Below are 9,535 nucleotides of genomic sequence, written 5' to 3'. Positions count from 1 at the left end.
TCTGGTTCCCGAGAGGCCGCTGAGGCGGGGTGTCCGGAATGGGCAGGCGTGGGTTGTCTGGTTCCCGAGAGGCCGCTGAGGCGGGGTGTCCGGAATGGGACGGACCGTGCTGCGGAGGTTAGTAGAGTGCCCATGTGCCCCTGCGGAAGGGGATGTGATGGGCTTGTGTATTGCTGTGAGGCTCAGGCGGGCTGGGCGCCGCTTCTGTGTTCCCTGAGCATTTGTGTGGGCTTCTGGTGGGTGACACGCAGCAGAAGCAAGTGCAGTCTGTATAAGGCTCGGCGGCAACAGCAACTGAGCTGGGTCCAGGGACCCTGTCACTCCAAGAGGAGTGTTACAAATTTGATGCATGTGCCCCACACCAGTGTAACAGACTACGGGTCATTGAAATGTTCCACTTTCTACAACCGGTTATTAAAGCTCACGCTTGTCCACCCCGGCACAGAGAGACCTCAGCAGGAGGACCACAGCAAGTTCCAGGTCAGCATGTACTACATAGCAAGCCTGTGTTTCAAAACAAACCAACCTACAAGAGCCCGGTGCAAGGGCACAGGCCTGCATTCCCAGCACTGGGGAGATGGAACCTGGGTTACATCCAGAGACTTGGTCTCAACAATAAATAAACAGGACTGACAAGACGCCTCACTGGGTCAAGTTACCTCCAACCACACCTGATGGCCTGCGTTCCATCGCTGCGACCTACATGGTGGCAGTTGTCCTCTGAACACACACACACACACACACACACACACACACACACAACTAAAATGTAATCAGTAAATAAACAAAGGGCTAGAGATGTGGCTCCGTTGGCAGTGTGCTTACCTAGAGTGCATGATTTCCTGAGTTCCAGGCTAGCACTGGATAAACCAGGCCTGGTAAAGCATGCCCATAATTCCAACGTCAGGAATGGAGGGGGAGTGAGGAAGATCAGGAGTTCAAGGTCATCCCCAACTACAGAGTTAGAGGCCAGCCTGGGCTAAGGGAGACCGAAAGAAAGAATGAATAAAAAGAAGGGAGGAAGGAAGGAAGGAAAGAAAGAAAGAAAGAAAGAAGGAAGGAAGACTATTCTTCTGTTAATAGTGCTTGCTAATATCCCTCAAGAAACACGTGTCAATTTACATCAAGAAACAGGAAACCGTTTACAAAATTGCAGGCACAGACCTGGGATCTGGCTCTGTAGTACAGGGCATGAATAGGATGCACAGAGTCCTAGGTTTCAATCCCAGATTCTGCCATTTTAAAATAAAAGCTTTTAGATTGAAATAGATCAAAAATCCACCCCCAAAAGAATGTGAGTTGGCTAAATACACAACCGCAAAACTCGTATTCTCTTGCTGAGCTAAACTCTTCTCCTGGGGTCAAGTGGACCTTTGCCTCGCCTTCTCCACTGAAGGGGTCGCTGTCAGGTTAAGTCTCCAGCCATCTGAGACCTTAGCCTTACCTGGGTAAGCTTCCTGGTGTCACGCTGGAGGAACCTGAGGCCTGGGCAGCTGCAGTGACTGGCCCAGGGTCACGTAGCATTGGGTCACGGAGCTGGCACCAAATCACATCTCCTGTCCTGCACTTTAATTATCCTTTTCACTCTTCATTTATTCTTTTTTTTCCCCCTAACAGTCACCAAAGTGCTATGGGATTGAGCTTGGTTCACACAATAGCAAATCAACAAATCATTTCAGACCAAAGAAGTCTAACAAAACAAAACTGTCAGCTCTGTTGAAAATAAAATCACACCAACTTCTTCCTCATCACAGTGTAGAAAGAACCTACAATTATGAGTTGTTCCCTCGCAAGGGCGGTTTCTCATCAGGTTCTCAGTGTCTGGGTGAAAGACCCGAATGTGGAGGTGTGGGAGCAGAGGAAGAAAATGGGACGTTTAAAAGGCATATTAATAAATAACTAAACCTGGAGATATCCCTAAGCATGCTTGCCGGAAGCAAGCGGACTCGTGATGTGAGAGGAGAACATGAGTTCTGCTTGATACGCACATGAGGACCCCACAGATCCAAGCACCCTAATAGTCTCTAGCAATAGTTAATCAAAATGAAATCAGAACAATGGACTAATTCATGACTTTTTTTTTTTTTTTTTTTTTGAGGTAGGGCTTCCTGTAGCCCAGGCTAGCTTGGGGTGATCTTAGACTTCTGAGCTTCATGCCTCCACTTCCCTAGTGCTGGAATAGTTCCCGGTGCCACCACACTTCAGTTAATGCAGAGCTGAGGAAAGAGCCAAGGGCACTCTGTCAGCTGAACCACACCCCCAGCCTCGCTTCAGGCCACTTTCACACAACAAAGCATGTGGAATTGCAACTCACTGACTCCAAGTCGGGTTTGTGTATGCGCCTTCGAAGATCTGTCATCTTCAAATACAACTTTCTTTCTTTCTTTTTTTTTTTTTTTTTTTTTTTTTTTTTTTTTTTTTTTTTTTTTTTTTTTTTGGTTTTTCAAGACAGGGTTTCTTTGTGTAGCTTTGCGCCTTTCCTGGAACTCACTTGGTAGCCCAGGCTGGCCTCGAACTCACAGAGATCCGCCTGGCTCTGCCTCCCGAGTGCTGGGATTAAAGGTGTGAGCCACCACCGCCCGGCTTCATTTGTTTTTTATACACCTGTCTCTGTATGCAGCCTATTGAGACGAAGCCTCAATGAGATGAGAGAGAAAAAATACTTTTTGCCAATGAGCAAAGGCAAGAAGCCTCAAAGGGATCTGACGAGAGAGAGAGAGAGAGAGAGAGAGAGAGAGAGAGAGAGAGAGAGAGAGAGAGAGCGGGGTCTTAGGCTTCAGTACTGCAGCTCTCAGCTGGTTTTGCTCACCTAGAGCATCTTTCACACACTGGGGGTCACTCAGCTGGCCAGAACATCATTAACCAGATGGGGTACCCAAGACATTCACTTCCATTAAAAAGGGGGGGGTGGAATTACTAAAAAAAATAAATCCAGAACTCTACAGGTGTAACCGTTTGCATAATGGTCACACAGACAGCAGGGCAGCTGAGGCCCAAGGATCAGGCCTCCAGCCATCCCGGGCAAGGCGTTCATGACAAAGGACAGTGCTCCTCACTTAGGTGCTGGTAGCTGATGGCTTTCTGTGTGTAGTACTTTCTGATCAGAAAGGAGAGGCTAGGAATGCCTTATTCTAGAAAAAGAGGAACCACTAATCACAAGAAAGAAGACTGAATCTACACAGACGCTCAACACACAGAGATAATCTTTTCTTTTATGTGAGTGAGATTATGCTATATGCAATCCTTACCATGCTTTTTTCATTTGACATCATACATTCATAATTTCCCTTTGACTTTATACATTCTTTGAAAACATGGTTTTGAAGAGTTATTACCATTTGGTTGTATAGCTCATATACCCTCAGGAGTAAATTCTCGAAATTTCTCAGTTTTCAGAATTAGATGTTCAGATTGGCTTCAGATTTTTGCTGTTAGAAGGACCTGAGACACCATCTGTGGACAGTAAATCTGTATTTCTACTTGAGATGGTTAGTCTGAATCATCAATTTGACAGAATCTAGAATTTCCTGGGAGAGGGGCCTCTGGGCATGCCTGTGGGGGGTTCATCTTAACTGTAGATGAGACCCGGGCTCTGTGAGGGGGATACTGGTCTACGCGGCATGGATTCCTTCCTGGGCTTCCTGACTGTGGACGTGGTGTGGCCGACACTTCAGGCTGCCTGACTGCCTTGCCACGACGGCCCTGGAACCTGGAACAGTGTACTAAACACCTTCCTCCTGCCCGGCTGCGGTGGCGCACGCCTTTAATCCCAGCACTCGGGAGGCAGAGGCAGGCGGATCTCTGTGAGTTCGAGGCCAGCCTGGTCTACAGAGTGAGTTCCAGGAAAGGCACCAAACTACACAGAGAAACCCTGTCTGGAAAATCCAAAAGAAAAGAAAAAAACCAACCAAACAAACAAAACCCTTGCTCCTTTGCTTTCACTGGGAGCTTTGTCCCGGCAGCTGGAAGCGAACCCAGGGGGCAGATGTTCAATAGCCTCGCTCTGTGTAGCAGGCTCACTTGATGACACTCACGTATGTGTTCACTGTGTGTGTGCCCGTGTACCCACATGCCATGGCACACGTGTGTAGATAAGAAGACAGCTTGGTTATCCACGTCTGCCACGGCCGTGGCCAGGGATCCTGTGCAGGTCTTCAGGCGTGGTACAAGCACTTCTACCCACTCGGCCATCTCACCGGCCCAGCACTCTTCCAGTTCATATTAGTCATCAAAATAACCCTATGGTGTTGGTAAAAACGACAAGATACGTCAGAGGAAGTCAGTGCCCTGCTCGGGTCACGCCTAGAGACACAGAAGCATGAACGTGAGCCAATACTGCCGCTGAGAAGTTACAGAGGAAAGAGTGGAGCCTGTGCTCAGTACCTCCAGTACCTGTGCTCAGTACCTCCAGTACCTGTGCTCAGTACCTTCAGCACCTCTGCTCAGTACCTTCAGCACCTCTGCTCAGTACCTTCAGCACCTCTGCTCAGTACCTTCAGCACCTGTACTCAGTACCTTCAGCACCTCTGCTCAGTACCTTCAGCACCTGTGCTCAGTACCTCCAGCACCTGTGCTCAGTACCTTCAGCACCTGTACTCAGTACCTTCAGTACCTGTGCTCAGTACCTTCAGCACCTGTACTCAGTACCTTCAGCACCTGTACTCAGTACCTTCAGCACCTGTACTCAGTACCTCCAGCACCTGTGCTCAGTACCTTCAGCACCTCTGCTCAGTACCTTCAGCACCTCTGCTCAGTACCTTCAGCACCTCTGCTCAGTACCTTCAGCACCTGTGGTCAGCATCTCTGGCATCTGTATTCAGTATCTTTGATGACATCATTTTTTATTCCTTATATTGTTAACTTGTCTCATTTCTGTCCTGATGCATTAAATTAACCTTCTATCTGAAGTGAAGTTGTTTAGTTTTTGTGTTTTAAGTTTTTGTGCTTTGGGGCTGGAGAGATGGCTCAGGGGTGAAGAGCACTGGCTGCTGCTCTCCCGGAGGTCGGATTTGACCCCCAACAGCAACGAGATGGCTCACAGGCATCTGTAACCCCAGCTCCAAGGAGTGCTGCACTCTCCTCTCTTCTGGTCCCCTTGGACTCTACTCAAACATGCTGCACAGATATGCATGCAGGCAAGACACTCATACATACACATAAGTCAATTAAGTTCAGTTTTTAATGTATTTTTGAATAAAAATAAATAAATAATTTTGTGCTTCAAAGGAAGCACTGTTGTGTTCCCCTTACATTGTTCACTGTTCAGTTCTATTTGCTGTGGTTGTCTTTTTTGTTTTTGTTTTGTTTTTTTTTTTTTTTTGTTTGTTTGTTGGTTGGTTGGTTTTTTGAGACAGAATTGCATTCTATAACTCAGGCTGGCCTAGAACTCAGTATGTAGCCTGGGCTGGCCTTGAACTCGAGATCCTCCCGTCTCACTTTTCCAGGTCACAGGGAAGACGGGCCTCTACCACTGGTTAAACACCCTGAACTGTACACTTATCTTAGGTGCAAGTGTGTCTTCCTGCCGAGCCCAGTCCCCATCTCTCAGTGCGCCCAAGAGCACTGTGGTCTCTAAGGCCAGCAGACATAAAGCACGGGCTTGCTGAAGACACCTGCATAGCCACAAGGAAAGCAACTTTTGGCATAAAAGGCAAGTACCTATCACCTTAAAATCTGCCACCAATGCCAGCCTACCCCCTGCCCCCGCTAAAAGTCGATCCTATGGCCTACAGCATTCTAGCCGAAGTTCTGCCCCTAACTAACCCCAGCGCACCTGACAACTGTTTAAAACTGGAAAGCACTGGTACTGTCTGCCTAGCACGTGAGAGGCTCTGGGCTCAACCCCTGGTGCTCTGGAAAACTGTCTGTAGTGGCTTATACCTGTAATCCTAGCACTTGGGAAGCGAAGGCAGAAGGATCTCAAGTTCAAGGCCAGCCTAGACTTCAAAGTGAGTTCAAGGCTAGCCTGGGATACACAATACCCTGTTGTGAGGGTTACTATTGTCAACTTGGCAAAATCTGGAATCACCTGGGAGATGGGCCTTTGGAGACACATCGTGGGGGATTATCTTTATTCGGAAGACCTGCCCACTGTGGGTGGCATGTTCCCTCAGTGGCATGGGGACTAAATAGCTGGAAGAAGGGAAGTGAGTGGCAGCTTGTACATGCTACTCACTTCCTCTGACAGCGGAAGCCAGGTGACAGCTGTTGCATGCCCTTGCTGCATGCTCCTGCTGCATGCTCCTGCTGCATGCTCCTGCTGCGCTCTCTTTACCTTGATTTTGTTGGTGTTTTATCAGAGCAGTCAATAATAACTAAGACATGTATCTCAAAGCAAATAAATACATTTTAAAGGAAGAGTGCTTAGGAGTGTGGAGAAGCTAAAATGTAGTTGTTATTTTCACAACTTTGCAAACCCTCTGTATTTCCCAGCAGCCCTTGCATGTGACAGAGAAACTGTGATAGCACTGTGTGAGCTGGGAACAAGCCCCAAAGGAAGGATAAAAGTATCGGGGCTAGCCTACCTTTAAAATGACAGGACACAGGCAAAATAAAGCAGCCCCCTGGAAACTTGGGGCCTCGGAAGCTTCAGCGCTTGAAAACAGGCAAACAGTCCCTTCTTCTAGGCATTATTTCCTAAAGTGCATGAGACTTTAAATAAACAGTCATATTATGTTCAAAATGCCTCTTGGATAAAAAGGACTGTCAGCCAAGCATTTGCAGAAGATAATGGCAAGAGAAAAGGCAAGCTTGCAGAGGCGAGACATCTGGAATAGAAAATCACGGAGCCAACTTTTAGAGCTGGTTCTGAAAAAGGCAGACTTCTTCGGAACTAAACTGATAAAAAAGAAAAAGGGGAAAAAACAAAACTGAAAAAGTCTTCTTTTTTTTCCCCCTTGTTTATTTGGTGCCTTAAGGGCTGGAGGGGAGCTTGGTCTATATAGAAGAACCTGAGACCTAGAAGATTCCCAAAGGCAAACAGGGCAAGCCTCAGGTCTGGCCTGTCACTCAAGCTGGGCCCTAGACTGCAACAAAAGAGCTGTTCCTGAATTTGGCTGCGGGACACTCTCCAGAGCCTTAGAGGAAACATGGGGGTTTTTTTTTTTTTTTTTTTTTATTTATTTATTTATTTATTTATTTATTTATTTGCTTTTTCGAGACAGGGTTTCGCTGTGTAGCTTTGCGCCTTTCCTGGAACTCACTCTGTAGCCCAGGCTGGCCTCGAACTCACAGAGATCCACCTGGCTCTGCCTCCCAGTGCTGGGATTAAAGGTGTGCGCCACCACCGCCCGGCTACATGGGGGCTTTTAAAAAACAGACAACATGGAAGGAATGGGGGGACCATGCTGCAATCCCAGAGCTTGGGAGACAGAGGTAGACAAATCCCGGGTTCTGGGCCAGGATAGTTGGCAAATCGAGTTCCAGGCCAGCTAGGGCTACACAGCAAAACTTTCTCTCAGAAGCATAAAACCAAACTCAAAAGCAAACAAGCAAAAACATTTACAAACATCAAATAATACAAGAAAGGAGGATGTTTTTGAACACAAAACGCATTTTCTTTGGCTGGGGCTGTAGCTCCATAGAGTGCTTGCCTAAGGCAAAGACTTGGCCTCTATTCCCAGCACAGAAAACCAAGCATGATAGTGCAGTGTCTGTAATCTTAGTATCTGAGGCAGGAGGATCAGAAGGTCATACCTAACTACACAGTGAGTTCAAGACCTCCCTGTACAAACTGTTACACAGAGCGGCGTGGCACGCCTTATCCCACATCAGAGGCAGCGAATCTCTGTGACGAGCAGCCTGGCTACAAGTGACTCAGGAAACGCAAAGCTAACAGAAAACCTGTCGAAAAACAAAAAAAAAAAAAAAAAAAAAAAAAAAAACAGTCAGGAATGGTAGCACATACCCTTAGTCCCAGCACTCAGGAGACAGAGGCAGACAGATCTCTATGAGTTTGAGCCCAGCCTGGTCTACATATTGAGTTCCAGAGCTACAGCAGGAGGCTATCTTAAAAAAACAAACAAATAAAGCCGAGCAGTGGTGGCGCACGCCTTTAATCTCAGCACTCAGGAGGCAGAGGCAGGTGGATCTCTGTGAGTTCAAAGCCACTCTAGTCTACAGAGTGAGTTCCAGGACAGCCAGAGCTACACAGAGAAACCCTGTCTCAAAAAAAAAAAAAAAGAAAAGAAAAGAAAACATTGAAAATAAATATGATCACCTGGGTCTACTATTTGGGGTAAAATTGTAAAGGACATTATGAAAATGATTTGTAAAAATGGATACCAATAATACTATTAATTTGGGATGGAGAGATGGCTCAGAGGTTAAGAACACTGGCTGTTCTTCCAGAGGTCCTGAGTTCAATTCCCAACAACCACATGGTGGCTCACAACCATCTGTAATGAGATCTGGCACCCTCTTCTGGCCTGCAGGGATACATGCAAACAGAACACTGTATAATAAATAAATAAATAAATAAATAAATAAATAAATAAATAAATAAATAAATAAAACTTTAAAAAATTACTATTGGTTGGTGTTAAATTTCCTAAATTTAATAGGTACTATAGTTATGGTGTGGGGACCTCCTTGTTCTTAGAGAAATGTAAATATTTAGGGTTAAGTCAGATTTCATATGACAAAAGTTTTTTAGTTATTTTAATAAATTAAATTAAATTTATTAATTAATTATTTTGAGACAAAGTCTCACTGTGTAGTTCTGCTAGCCTGTGCTCACTATATAAACTAGGCTTGGCCTTGAATTGAGGAAGGTTGCCTGCCTCTGCCTCCCAAATGTTGGGACTGAAGACACGCACCACCACACACAGCTCTTTTTGATACGAATATGTGTGTGTCTACGTATGCCACAGGTGAGAAAGTGCCCACAGAGAACAGAGATGTCAGATCCCCTGGAGCTGGAATTATAGGTGATTGTGGATCAACCAATATGGGTGCTGGGAATTGAACTCTGGTCCTCTGAAAGAGAAGCAAGTACTCTTAACCACTGGGCCATCTCTCCAGCCCCAAAACATAGTATTTAAGAGAAATCGCACTTGCTTGTAATCCAGCTCTTGGAAGGCTGAGGCCAGAAGATTACAAATTCAAAGCCTGCCTGGGCTACCTGATGGGTAGGCATTCTACCAGCTGTGGTACATCCTTGGCCTTGCTTTATTTATTGAGACAGAGTCACACTGAAGAGGACTAACCTGGAACTCATGGCAATCCTGCTGCCTCAGCCTCCTGAATACTGAGGTGACAGGTCTGCACCACTGTTGGAGTAATAAACAGAGCGAGGTCCAGGACAGCCAAGGCTACAGAGAAACCCTGTCTCAAAAACAAACAAACAAACGAACAAACACCTCCTGGTCTGCACAATCTCTGGCCCTCATGGAGACCAGGCATTCTGCTTAGATAGGGTTGGTGACTGGACCCAGGACCCACACCCAGTAAGGCAGGCTAGCTTTGAGTCCATGCTAAAGTTAGCAGACTATTTAGTTCTTTAATGAGATACTGAACTTGCTACTTCCCGGAATCC

The sequence above is a fragment of the Peromyscus leucopus genome, chromosome 6, assembly GCF_004664715.2.
Source record: "Peromyscus leucopus breed LL Stock chromosome 6, UCI_PerLeu_2.1, whole genome shotgun sequence".
NCBI classification, from domain to species: domain Eukaryota; kingdom Metazoa; phylum Chordata; class Mammalia; order Rodentia; family Cricetidae; genus Peromyscus; species Peromyscus leucopus.
Note: the sequence above shows the minus strand (reverse complement) of the source record.